Here is a 13,079-nt window from a genome sequence, read left to right as displayed (position 1 = left end):
TGTATTTCAACTGCCAATCAAATTTCCATCCATTTTGATTACGTATTTTTAACTTAAACTTTATGTGATGCAAATTTGCCAGCCTTATGTACATTAAACAAGTAATTAATAAGATTTATGTAATAGTAACAATAAAATATTTTTAAATGCATGTACATGTACTTAAAATGCATCACATTTAAGTAATTTTTATCATAAACCCAACTTATTCCATATACTTATTCCAACCCCACCCAATCACATTGTGCTGCAACAAAATCTAACTAAACACACACCAAAAAAGAACAGCAAGAGCACATTTTACACTATATCAATTTATTAATGCTTCAAAGCATTTGGCTATATATGAGCTAGCAAGACTACACCGTGTTCTTACACTTGTGTGCAACAACAAAAAAACAAAAAGTGCCTTCATATTTACCTGCACATTAAGGTTGAACACTATTTTCCAACATTTATGCCACAATCAACAATACCGCAGATATGCAACGCCCCCACACCAATTTTAACCACTTTTAACAGAACAAATGTCATAAGGCTCAGGGGTTGAGTGGCTCTGCACCACCAGCCTTTCCATGGATATTTAAACACCCAAGAGTGACACTGCAGAACTTCCACACCAACATCCGTAGGTTGGTCTCCAGGACCAACACCAGCACCCTCTGAACGAAAGATGGACATGCCTACTGTTGTCTTTATATTCCAGACTCAGCCTCTGCACTTTCACTCCTGGAGCATAAACAAAGAGAATGCCAGTCACAGTGTCATATTTAGAAATTTTAAGGGCACATTGTTTACAAACTCCGACATTTTGGATATGTAGACTCATTCAAATGTACACTGCCTGGTCAAAAAATAATAATAATAATAATAAATAAATAAGTCACCATTTGGATCTAAATAAGCAAATACAGAAGAGTCTAGAATTGGATGATTGTTACAGTGGTTTTTATGTTTCTGGCTTGTTGTATGTTTGCTGATAATTCTTTTAACCAAAACTGATGCAGTGTGTAGCTTTTAATTTTTAAAACAACCGTGTTGAAGGATGAACCAATGTACACATTCCAACATGACAATAACAAAATTCATCAGGCTCGATTTATGAAACAGTGGTTCAGTGAGTACGGGGAATAATTTTCATGTATGAACATGTATTGATCACCAGTCCTGAGCTTAACTGTCTTGAGGCTGTCCTGGATCAGACTTTACAGAGTGGCTAGACTCTCCAATGGTCTATACAAGATCCAGGCCAAAAATAAATGCAACTCTTGATAGAAATAAATGTTATGATGTTGCATAATTTTGTTTAAACAATGTTGCGTAATTTTGTTTAAACAATGCCACAACAAAGCACAATGTCATGAAAGCTATACAGTAGGTGGTAAAATGAAATATTAGAGTGTACAACTCCTTTTTGGGCAGGCTATGTAAAGTTGACTCCAGCACATCCTAAAGGCTTTCAATAGGGATTAAGTCAGGACTTTGTGGTGGACAATCTTTCACAGTTTGAGCCTAATGAATATTGACATTATTAACCTGGAATATAGACATGGATACAACTTCTGACCCGGTTGAAATACAAGGCTACACACTACATCAGTTAGGGTTAAAAGAATAGTTGCCAAACACATAACATGCCAGAAACATATTAATCACTTTAAGTAATGAGTCAATCCTTAAATATCAAGTACTTACTCATTTAAATCCAGACAGGATTTTTTTTTTTTTTTTGGCCTGTTAGTATAAAATAAGAATTGAATGTATAGCCAGTTATTCTGAACCATACTACCTTAAAGGGTTAGTTCACCGAAAAATAAAAATTATGTAATTAATGACCAAACCAGTAAGACCTCCGTTCATCTTCGGAACACGGTTTAAGATATTTTTGATTTAATCCGAGAGCTCTCAGTCCCTCCATTGAAACTGTGTGTACGGTATACTGTCCATGTCCAGAAAGGTAAGAAAAACATCATCAAAGTAGTCCATGTGACATCAGAGGGTCAGTTAGAATTTGTTGAAGCATCGAATATACATTTGGTCCAAAAATAGCAAAAACTACGACTTTATTCAGCATTGTCTGTTGTGAGAGAGAACAAAACAAAGCAGTTTGTGATATCCGGTTCGCGAACGAATCACTCGATGTAACCGGATCTTCTTGAACCAGTTCACCAAATCGAACTGAATCGTTTCAAACGGTTCGCATCTCTAATACGCATTAATCCACAAATGATTTAAGCTGTTAACTTTTTTTTATGTGGCTGACACTCCCTCTGAGTTCAAACAAACCATATCCCGGAGTAATTAATGTACTCAAACAGTACACTGACTGAACTGCTGTGAAGAGAGAACTGAAGATGAACACAGAGCCGAGCCAGATAACAATCGAAAGACTTGTTCTCAAGAAACGGTTGCATCAGTTTTCAGATCACCAGTAGTGATGGGAAGTTCGCTTCTTTTCGACGAACCATTTAGTTAACATTAGTTAATTCATTAGTTAACATAGACTGTAAATGAAAAATTATTCTGAACATTCATAGATCTTAGGTATTCCAATATTTAATAGCATGTTAATGCATTTACTAAGGTGAACTAATGAGGTCTTATTGTAAAGTAATACCGATAGGTCTTTATAGTTCTTTTGCACTTTAATCTGTGTTAAAACCAAAAGTATACTTTAGGTACAGTTTTTTGTATATGCGCTAGCTAGGGTGTAGTAGGTGTGAATACGCATATGCTATATTTTATTAACCATGTGTACAATGTACAGTACGTTCAGCTCAAACATGCTTCTTGAGAATGATTTTTGTTATTTTATTTGATTATTTTTATTTTGGCACAATTAGATTGGCAACACTTCCTGAGCCCATTGTTTTACAGTCAAATAACAAACAGATGGAAAAACAACTACTCTGGACAGCAATAACTTAACTCATATGATGTTGCTAAAAAGAACAATATTTGGTGTAATGAAATGTGTTATTGCAGTTTAAGGTAAAAAAAAAAAATCAAACAAAAAACATATTTTCTATATACTGTACATATTTTTTTCTCTCATATGCCCCACCTTTCTGAAATTAGTAATTTTTTACAAAGCTCATCATCTGAAGAGCAAGGTGTGCTCTGATTGGCCAGCTATTCAGTGCGTTGTGATTGGCAGAATGCCTCAAGCGTGTGACGGAAATGTTATCTCCTCACCATACTGAGATGGGGCTTACTGTATCAGAATTTATACACCTTACTGTGTAGCGGTCAGAACACCGGCAAGACAAAACGAAAAACAATAAAACCCATTACAAATGACGCATTTGTTGGATCCTCTTGGGACATAATTACCGATTACTATGACGTACATTGTTTTTTTACGCGTTGCGTTTGGTATCGTACCTCGTAAACATAAAACCATTTCTACATTTGTGGAAGGTGTGCCTTCTTTCTTTGCATGAACATTTGGGCAGTGTAATGCAAATATTCCTTCATCGTGACGTAGATATGTGGGGGCGTTAAAACTAGGCGTTTTAGGGGGACGTGGACAAGGCTTAACTTGTATAAAGTTCTTTATCGCTTTTGATTTGAAACTTTAGTCTTTGCAACTTTACAGATTGTCTATTTGGACCAAAAGCTTGTAACACTCCAAAGAGAAATGAAAAATTTAAATAGCATCATATGGCCCATATGACATATTTGTAACAATACCCAACAATACTTTTTTTTTTTTGTATGCCAAAAATCATTAGGATATTAAGTAAAGATTATGTTACATGAAGATATTTTGAGTCCTACTGTAAATATATCAAAACTTAATTTTTGATTGGTAATATGCATTGCTAAGGACTTAATTTGGACAACTTTAAAGGCAATTTTCTCAATATTTGAATTGTTTTTTTCACCCTCAAATTCCAGATTTCCAAATAGTTGTATCTAAGTCAAATATAAAAGATGTATAAATCTCAATTTAAAAAAAAATGACCTTTATGACTGGTTTTGTGGTCCAGGATCACATTTGAAGTACAAACCGCTGTGTCCATGATTATCATAATGCATTAAAATAATATTAGAAATGCGTTTTTATTGATATTAAGCAATATGCAATATTAAGCAACATAACAGAATGTTTTTGTACACATAATATAACAGGACAAGAATGTCAGAAGCCACACACATACTCGTGAACTAACATAAGTCCACTCTCATGTTAAAAATAGGGTGGATATGTAAAAAAGACTATTCATTTGCATTGAAACTAAGTGTTCTTTCAGAGACACAGTCTATCTGGAATGCACAAGGACAAGCAAATTTGGAAGAGTTACATTTGGCCTGTTATCAGCACTCATGGAAAGGTGCTCAATCAAATTCAAGGACCAGAAGTTACTGTTGTATAAAATTTGTTTTTGTTAAAAGACTGATTAATGCAAGTTATATAAAGTGTTGCCAAAAAAAAGAGAGAAAGAGAGAGAGTCTGATTGTAGAAGTTCAATGGACCAAGAGTCTCTCATCATCTTTCTGCCCAAGGCACTTAAACTCAGTTTACTATAAGGGAACTATGTTTGGAGTAAGTGTGAGTCTCTGACTCATATGCTAAATGATGAACTTCTGACACACAAACTTGACATGATCCTAGCTTTGCTTAGCTGAAAAATATGTGCAACCATAAAGTTGAACTCTAGCATGCATTGCTCTATAGATAACTGGCATATTTGGGCATTCTTCCAATGCTCCAAGAGATATCACCTACACACAACACTGAACTTCTCAAGCAGACAACCAAATGCATTTCCTATATATGCTCCATCTTCTGGTTGGAAATCAATTGTGGGATCGATAATCTCTGAGCTTCCTGTTAAGGAAACTCACAGTTTCCAGTCTGCATTCGTTTATGAGCCATCTTGTGTGGTCTGCAGGCAGATGGATAGCCCTCCTACTCAGAATTCAGCATGGACGAGGAAATATGAGGAGAGAAGATCAGCTCACCAACCTGTAAGGTAATAAAAGATACAGGGAAAGGACATTAGACTGTATAAAGAGACTAAAAAGTCTTCAAATACATGTTGGCTTACACATCAGAAGGTTTTATTACTCTGCAGAAGAGGTGACCGTGGGAGTGTGAATGGACTCTGTGCAAAACACATTAATGGTCGAATAACATTAATTTTACTGCTAATACTACCAACAGTCATTTTTGCTGTAAATCAGGAAAATTCTGAATTAACTGTTGCAAGCAGGGAGAGGCTGGTGGTGGATACATTTCTGAGTTTTCATTAAAAATGCAATAAATGTCAGAGCAGATTGATTTGATAATGAAATAATGTTCGTTTCACAGTGAGCGCACTCTGAGCACAGGGCCCAAGCAAAATGCTGACACGGCCATTTTCTTGAGAAACCACACTCTTATGCATGAAAGGCCCAGTATGGTTTTTACTCTGCTAACATTTTTAGTATGCACAAAATTTATTAACCTCCCTTGCTTTGTGCGTGCCCTTTTTCTTTCTGTTTTACATCTTCTATGGGTGAAATATGCATTTTATAATAAGCACATTTCACATTAAAATAGCTCATTTCTTTTAGATTTTATCTACTCTTAAATGTTTGATTGCTTGTATTTAAAGTTGCTGTGCCAACTAAATGTCAGCATAATTTAAAAGGACAATTTTTTTACTAGACAAAGTCAAGTTTACTGCCCTCTGAAATGATAAAATGATAACAGCTCTTATAAAACAATGCCATAGAACCTGAATTACAGCCATTCTTCTCTGTGTTTTTCCCCCGGAGAAAAAGATAAAGGCTTGTAAATTATTATTTAAAGAAAAAACAGCCATGTAGCAGAATACATAACAGCTTGCTTTAACAGCGTCAATATTTCAAGTCAATTTGGATAATAAATACATAAAGTAAATATTGATTTAAGATAATGTTAACATGAAAATATATTTAGGAACAGATTTCTTGCAGTTTACATTAATGTATTTTTTTGTAAATCTTTGTAATCTTTATTTTTAGTTAATGTCCTTAACTCATCTAATGTGAGCCAATGTTAAAACGAAGGACCTTTTTAACCCTAATGTTGTGTTCTGGTCAGTTTGACCTGGTGAGGATTTTCTTTTTCCCAAAAATGCTAGTTATATTCAACCTCCACCTGATTCACTGTGAAAAAAATATATATATATATATTATTTTTTTTTTTTTTAAATCTTTACAATACTTAAAAGGAAAGAGAACTTGATGCGGTAAGTCTCTTGAGTTGTCTCAACAATTCTTTTATAGTTCTTCTAAATAACAATACTGCATTCAGCCAATCTAAACTTCTTTGCTCATGCAATGATGATTGTCTTATTATGCTAAATAAAAAGAATGTCTAAAAAAAGACATGCTCTCTAAATCGCTGATCAACAAACAGCTAACAATAATGGCAAAACAATGGCAAAAAAAAAGTTTAAATTAAGCAAACAGCAATAACCCTATAACAGTATCTGCATAGTTTATTCATGCAGCAATGCATGCTGGAAACTCCAAAGGCTTAAAGGGGTCATATGAGGTTGCTAAAAAGAATAGTATTTTGTGTATTTGGTGTAAGGCAATGTGTTTATGCAGTTTAAGGTTAAAAAAAAAAAAACACATTATTTTCCACAAACTGTACATTATTGTTGATCCTCTATGGCCAGCCTTTCTGAAACACGTTGATTTTTACAAAGCTCATTGTTCTGAAAAGCGAGGTGTACACTGATTGGCCAGCTATCCAGTGCATTGTGATTGCTGAATACCTCAAGTGTGTGATGGAAATGTTACCCTTCACCATACTGTGATGCTGTCTCCCTGCACAGCGGAACAAAACCAATAAAACCCTTTACAAACAAGGCATTTGTTGCATCAAGTGGAGATATAATTACTGATTATAATGACTTATACTGTCTTTTTGCGCGTTGCGTATCACGCCACATAAACATAAAACCATGTCAGCATTTGTGATTGGAGAAACAACAAACAACAAGCGCTACTTTGCATTTGAATCATCAGTGGCAAATTTTCTCAATATAAAAAACTTACAGGCTGTGAGTCAGAAGCACCAGACTGTCCTTCTGTCACACATGGCAGGCTTGAGAACGGTGCGGCCGGCAGATTCGACAAAGTAGTGGCCGGGGGCTTGTGGCAATCACATGTGACGACCCCAGGCTGAACTCTGAAGAGAAAGGAAAAATGTAAATTGCATCCTATTACCCTTTAACATTTCAGCAATATAAAATGCTTTGTTCAGACAACTGATGTTTGACTAGTTGGGACAACATCTGGAGTTTTTTATGTTCGATTCTGTTTGTCACACCCAGGGGCGGGCTATGCTTTGACTAAGCCACACCCCTTCTCAACTTCCACCTCGAGGAGGTCCCCAAAGCCAACCCAATGGCCAACCAACACGAGAACAAGTGATAAAACAAATCTTTATTTAAATATTTAAAAATAGCTTGGGGAATAGGGAAAGGGCAGTTAAAACTAAACTCTGACTCGGCCCTCCAGATGGGCTATGGCCGGGAAGAGGTCAGGGAGCAAGGGGGCCACGGGGATGCGGGGCGTGGGACTCGGCCAGAGTCTTAGGTATCCGTAGCGCCCTCCTTCTTCCTCCTCTTCGCTGAATACAACTCACGGTAAGTACTGGTTCACACAGTTCGTTCTCGGGGTGCTCACTCTCTTTCTCTTCCTCCACAGGCAACGGCTGGGACACAAAGGCACAGTTAATTCGGCTTGGTTTTGCTCTCACCTCTTCGCTGATTGCAGCTCACAGTAAGTACTGGTTCACACAGTTCGTTCCTTGGGTGCTCACTCGCTTTCTCTTTCTCCACAGGCAGCGGCGTAAGTACAGGTTTCCTCGGTCTCTCCTCGTGTTACCCACTCTCTCTCCTTTTCTCTCCACAGGTATCAACTTGGGCACAATAGCACAGTTAGTTTGCTTTGAATAGCTCTCACCTCTGGGCTGAACACAGCGTACTGTAAGTACAGGTTTCCTCTGTTTCTCCTTGTGTTACTCACTCTCTCTTTCCTTCACTCTCCACAGGTATCAACTTGGGCACAATAGCACAGTTAGTTTGCTTTGAATGGCTCTCACCTCTGGGCTGGACACAGCGTACTGTACGTACAGGTTTCCTCTGTTTCTCCTTGCGTTACTCACTCTCTCTTTCCTTTTCTCTCCACAAGTATCAGATTGGACACAAAGCACAGTTAGTTTGCTTTGAATAGCTCTCACCTCTGGGCTGAACACAGCGTACCGTGCTATCTCCGGAGATCTGAAGCACGCTCACAACATATACTATACTGAACTAGGCTAGAACCAGCAGTCTCCTTGTCCTCCCGCGACGAAGTGCGTGAAGGCGGGGGTTTATCTGACAGGACAACGGCAATACACAGCAACCCACAGCAATATACAGCACCACGTCAAAATTATAGGTTTTCACAGCACGAAGACTCACCCACCACACTCAGTGTACGAAAAGGACACCCGTCTTCCTTCACTTCGCTTGGTTCGGATCTGGCGATGGAATATGCGGCCTAGCTAGTGATGTCGTCGTTGTGACTACTTCAATAAGTATTCCTTCGGCTCTCCCACCACGCTATATTAGGGGTAGGGCCGCCCTCCTCCTCCTGGAGAGATCTACACAACGCCAGGTCAATATACAGGGCACTTTCGGCTTGCTCTTAGTACTCACATCAATGCCGCTTCCAATCCCCTTTTTCACGTCGTCTCAATTCGCCGTATAATCCATTCACTTCTCAACCTTTAAGGTTCGCGATGTCTTCACAATCATACAATTCCAGCCTGAGGGAGAGAGAGTTAGACAGCCACCAGCAGCGCACCAAGACGGGCACGACACAGTGCTTCACACACACCAGAAAGAGCTCCCAGACTGTGAAATAACTTGAACTTAAGTACTGCCTTGTCCAGCGTATCCTCCAATCACCAACCGCTGTCCCTAACTAGGCACAGGTGCATCGAATTCCCTGATTTTCCCTCTTACGGCGCTACCGGAAGTTCCGGTGTTCTGTTTTTCCGGTCCGGGCGGAAACACTTCCGGGCGGAACCAAACTTCCCGAATTTTGGTTCCGCCCCTAAAGATCGTCACCTTGTGACATGTTGGTCTAACATTTTTTTTTTACGAGTTTCAAGAAAACTTTTTTTCTTTTTTTTGTATTTGGCTGGAAGACATGCAGTTGCATTTTTTTACAGTAAAGTTGTATCTCCGAATAACCAATAAAAGGCTCTCACAGCTCTGACACATTGGAACTTCTAAAACATATATATATATCCAAAAAAACGGTATTGTTCCTCAGGCCTGAAGGTAACCCGGTAGGTTCTTTCACAAGTCGCTTCACAAAATTCACAGAAAGCTGTGACACAAAGAAAGTGTGTGTGTGTGTGTGTGTGTTCGCGATACTTTGTTTAAGATGGCACTGATCCACCCCCTTCATGGTGGAGGTGTGCAAGCTGTGATCTCTCTCCTGCCTTCTCAAACACACACATGCACATCTACACACACATTAGGTGGGAGTTTTGAGCGAGAGGGCATTTCTGCAGTTGCCGTCTAATCCTCCAGAGATACGCTGCACTTTGTGCTGTCGAAAAATGTGGATCAGAGGCTCACCAGGATCAGATAAGCCCTCTATTAGACCTGCTGGAATGGGACCACCTTTGTGACAGTGACCAGAATCGCTGCTATGAATGCAATCTTCCTCCTGAAATGAACCCCATACAGTTCCTCCATTAACTCATTATACCGGCCATTCACTGCTTTAAAAGGTGGGATTATGGCCATTTGTAAGACTTACATAAACATTGCTTTGCAGGCAAGTCAAGCATGTGCAGGATGGTACATTAGGTGCTTTTGAAATGTCGAAAAAAGGTTGAGTGGGCAGTGATATATGGCTTACAGCTTATTTAAGAGCTTGTGTGCTTTATCAGTCCACATGGCAGCATTTATAAACGTTTCATAATTGTGACTAATGATCCCCCCATTCTTTCTGCAAATTCTCTTGTCATTGTAACTTAATAGCTCTCCTCCGACATCAATAGTTTGCATGTATTCCCTCTTTGTTCTCTTCAGCTGGACATTTTTATGTTTTTTCCTAGCTTCTTAGCTTAATGCCATATGATTTTAGTCGAGTGTTAGATCTACATGTCAGATTTTTTGAATGAATAAAACATTTGTTGAGGTATTGTTATTTATTAAGCCTACAAAATAAAAACACATTCCAGTATTTTTACCAAGATAAACTTAAAGAAAAGAAAAAGATTTATATTTTAAATAAATAATGTTCTTTTAATGGGGACCTATTATGCCCCTTTTCACAAGATGTAAAATAAGTCTCTGATGTCCCCAGAGTGTGTATGTGAAGTTTTAACTCAAAATACTTTAAAGATATTTTTTTTTATCGCTTGTCAAAATTGCCACTTTTAGGGTATGAGCCAGGGCCACTGACTGTATAAAAGCATGGACGTAGTGTCCGTGAAGTCACCCATTGGTTTCTGAAGAGCATTTCTGAAGCCAGCGGCCAGTCTATGAATTGCAGTTTTAGTCACTTCCGTGATGGTCTCACGAGAACGAGCTGAAGGTTGCCGCTTGGCCAAAATGCATAATTTTCATGTCTTCCCCTTTAAATGCAAATGAGCTGGTCCTCTGGGGAAGAGTGTGATTATGAGTAATTCCAGCGGTCGGCTTCAAATTACTTTCATATGCAATTTTAACTCCCACTTTGCTATTCACGGTCACTCTGGTAGTACGTGAATGCAGCATCAGCTAAAACAAACAGACAGTGGTAGCTTTTGCAACATTAGCCTTACAGAAGGCCAAGAAGGTCTTTCAGAAAGGCAATTTGGAAAACTAACGTCTGATACTTACTTCTTCTGGAGTTGTAGCTGGATCACGAACAGTTGGCACTGCTCCAATCCTTCAGGAGAAACTTTTGTGCAAAACTTGCTTTCACAAAGCAGTCCAGTGTAAAATGATTCGCACAGACGTAAACGATTTTCGGTATAGTTGAGGGAGCATCTTCTTCAAAAACAAAATGAATCCACCTTGTCTTCAGCGGCTCAGATATCAGGAGTAAATGTAGAGAGCTATGTGGATTAATACATCCAGCTACAGAACACCTAAAACACTTGCTTGGGAGACATTCTCGTCAGTGCAGCAATGGCGGACTGGGTTCAACTCGCTGTGAACTCGCTCAGAGCGGTTCTATGTATAAACAGTGTCTGTCAACTTTCATGGGCGAGGCCTGTGTCTAATGCGATGTCACATTAGCAGCAATGCTGAAAACACGTAGTTGGGAGACACTGTTTTTACTTTTTTTTTACTTTTATGGGGATAAAAAAAGGAGTCTGTGGATTTTTATCATTATAGGGTGGTTGTGTACACACACTGCCAACACACATTTAAGTCCAAGCAACATGTGAAAGTGAATTTTGCATAAAAGGTCCCCTATAAAGTTTTTTATTCATCAAAGAATCCTAAAAGTTACAAGTTAAATGTAAAGAAAAAAACTCAAGCAGTACTTTTTACATTGATAATAAGAATAAATTATGTATCAAATTAGCATATTAGAATGGGTTCTGAAGAATTATGTAATACATAAGACTAGAGTTATGATGCTGAAAATGCAGCTTTGCCATCAGAATAAATTACACTATAAAACATTCCCAGTTATTTTAACAGTTATCTCACAATATGTATAAAGTTTTTGCTGGATTTTTCTGTGAGGCTGTGGGTTTTGGACATCAGTGACATTACCTTCTGTTCTATATTGTAATCAGTCTCATTCACATAATGTTGATTTTTGTTTCTATCCCCAAGGCAACAGTGATCATGCGCCCAAAAATGATTGGTCTGAAATCCGTCTGATATGTCTGTCTAAAAGAAATCCCCCAGGACAGGAGCTATGCACAACTGAAGGAATCACTTCAGTACGTACAGCGTTAAAACAAGCTATTATGAGCCTCGGGCTATGAGGTCAGTTTCAGAGTCATGTGTAATGGTTTGCTAATCCTTTGGGACCATGCTAAATCAACCCTGTAATGCAAAAGAGCAAAGAAAAGTAAGCAATAGAACCAAAAAACGATTTCTGACCACTCTCTCTCTTTCCATCTCAGTTTGAAATCAATGAAATGTGGCATAACTGAGAAAACACACACCACAGTGACATTATTACCAATATGAAAGCCTCTCCATTCACGTTTCATTAGGTCAAGGTTATTAGTGTGCTTTAAAGAGTGTTTTAGCCATGGTTGCACTTTCCTAACTATACACAAAAATGAACTACAAGACAGTACATATGATGTTAGATACCATCTCACCTTTAAAATCAACTGACCCTTAAAATCAATTGAGAAAAAAAGAATAGAAAAGCAAAGGTTACTGTCTCACCTGGCTGGAGAGACACGATGTTCTGAGGATGCCCTGAACAGATCAGGCATTGTATAAAATAGATGACATTTCCAGTTATATATATATATAGTGCCCTCCATAAGCATTGGAACAGTAAGGACAAAATTGTTCTGTTTGCTATGGAGTCAATAAATCTGTAAATATGATTTAAAGATGAATATGAAACAAAACTACAGAATGTCACTTTTTTATTATTGGGTGATTCAACATAAAGATGTTTTACCAGGTAAGAAGATCAGCACTTTTAAAGTTTCATCTCCCTATCTAATGTGAGCATAAGTATTGGAACAGTTGCCTCACAGGTTTTTCTAAGTGTTCAGCTGTGTCCTGTTGCATTCATTCTTCAGATATTAAAAACAGGGAATGTGTCTTATCAGTTATATCCATTGCTTCTGCTTTCTAAGTCTTGCATTCAATGATGACACACACAAACCAGGATGAAGACGAGGAAGCCGACTCTGAAAGAAAAGCAAGCAATTTGGATGCTAAAAGAAAAGAGAAAGTCATTTAGAACCATAGAAAAAACAAAGGGCATGGAGAAATCAAGAGTTTGGAAACTACAGACGACATCAGCAACCAACGATGACCAGATCGAGTCATTGAAAAAAACAATAGTAGTTGATGACAGACAAATTATAAAAGCTGTGAAAATGAACCATAAAT

General features: G+C 38.1%; 1 long non-coding RNA gene across 2 annotated transcripts; it reads right to left on the bottom strand.

Annotated features, from left to right (window-relative positions):
• Window positions 1-311: 311 nt before the first annotated feature.
• On the bottom strand, window positions 312-9,103 carry LOC127957201 (uncharacterized). Of its 2 annotated transcripts, XR_008153736.1 has the most exons (4): window positions 8,688-9,103; window positions 7,039-7,171; window positions 4,852-4,972; window positions 312-729 (listed from the first exon to the last, which is right to left on the bottom strand). It is a non-coding gene; the product is annotated as an uncharacterized LOC127957201 (long non-coding RNA). The 2 variants fall into 2 exon arrangements; XR_008153735.1 differs by lacking the exon at window positions 312-729 and having other exon boundaries at window positions 4,047-4,972.
• Between the last annotated feature and the right edge of the window lie 3,976 nt (window positions 9,104-13,079).

The sequence above is a fragment of the Carassius gibelio genome, chromosome B5 (assembly GCF_023724105.1).
Source record: "Carassius gibelio isolate Cgi1373 ecotype wild population from Czech Republic chromosome B5, carGib1.2-hapl.c, whole genome shotgun sequence".
NCBI classification, from domain to species: Eukaryota; Metazoa; Chordata; class Actinopteri; order Cypriniformes; family Cyprinidae; genus Carassius; species Carassius gibelio.
This window is presented reverse-complemented; position numbering and strand designations above follow the sequence as displayed.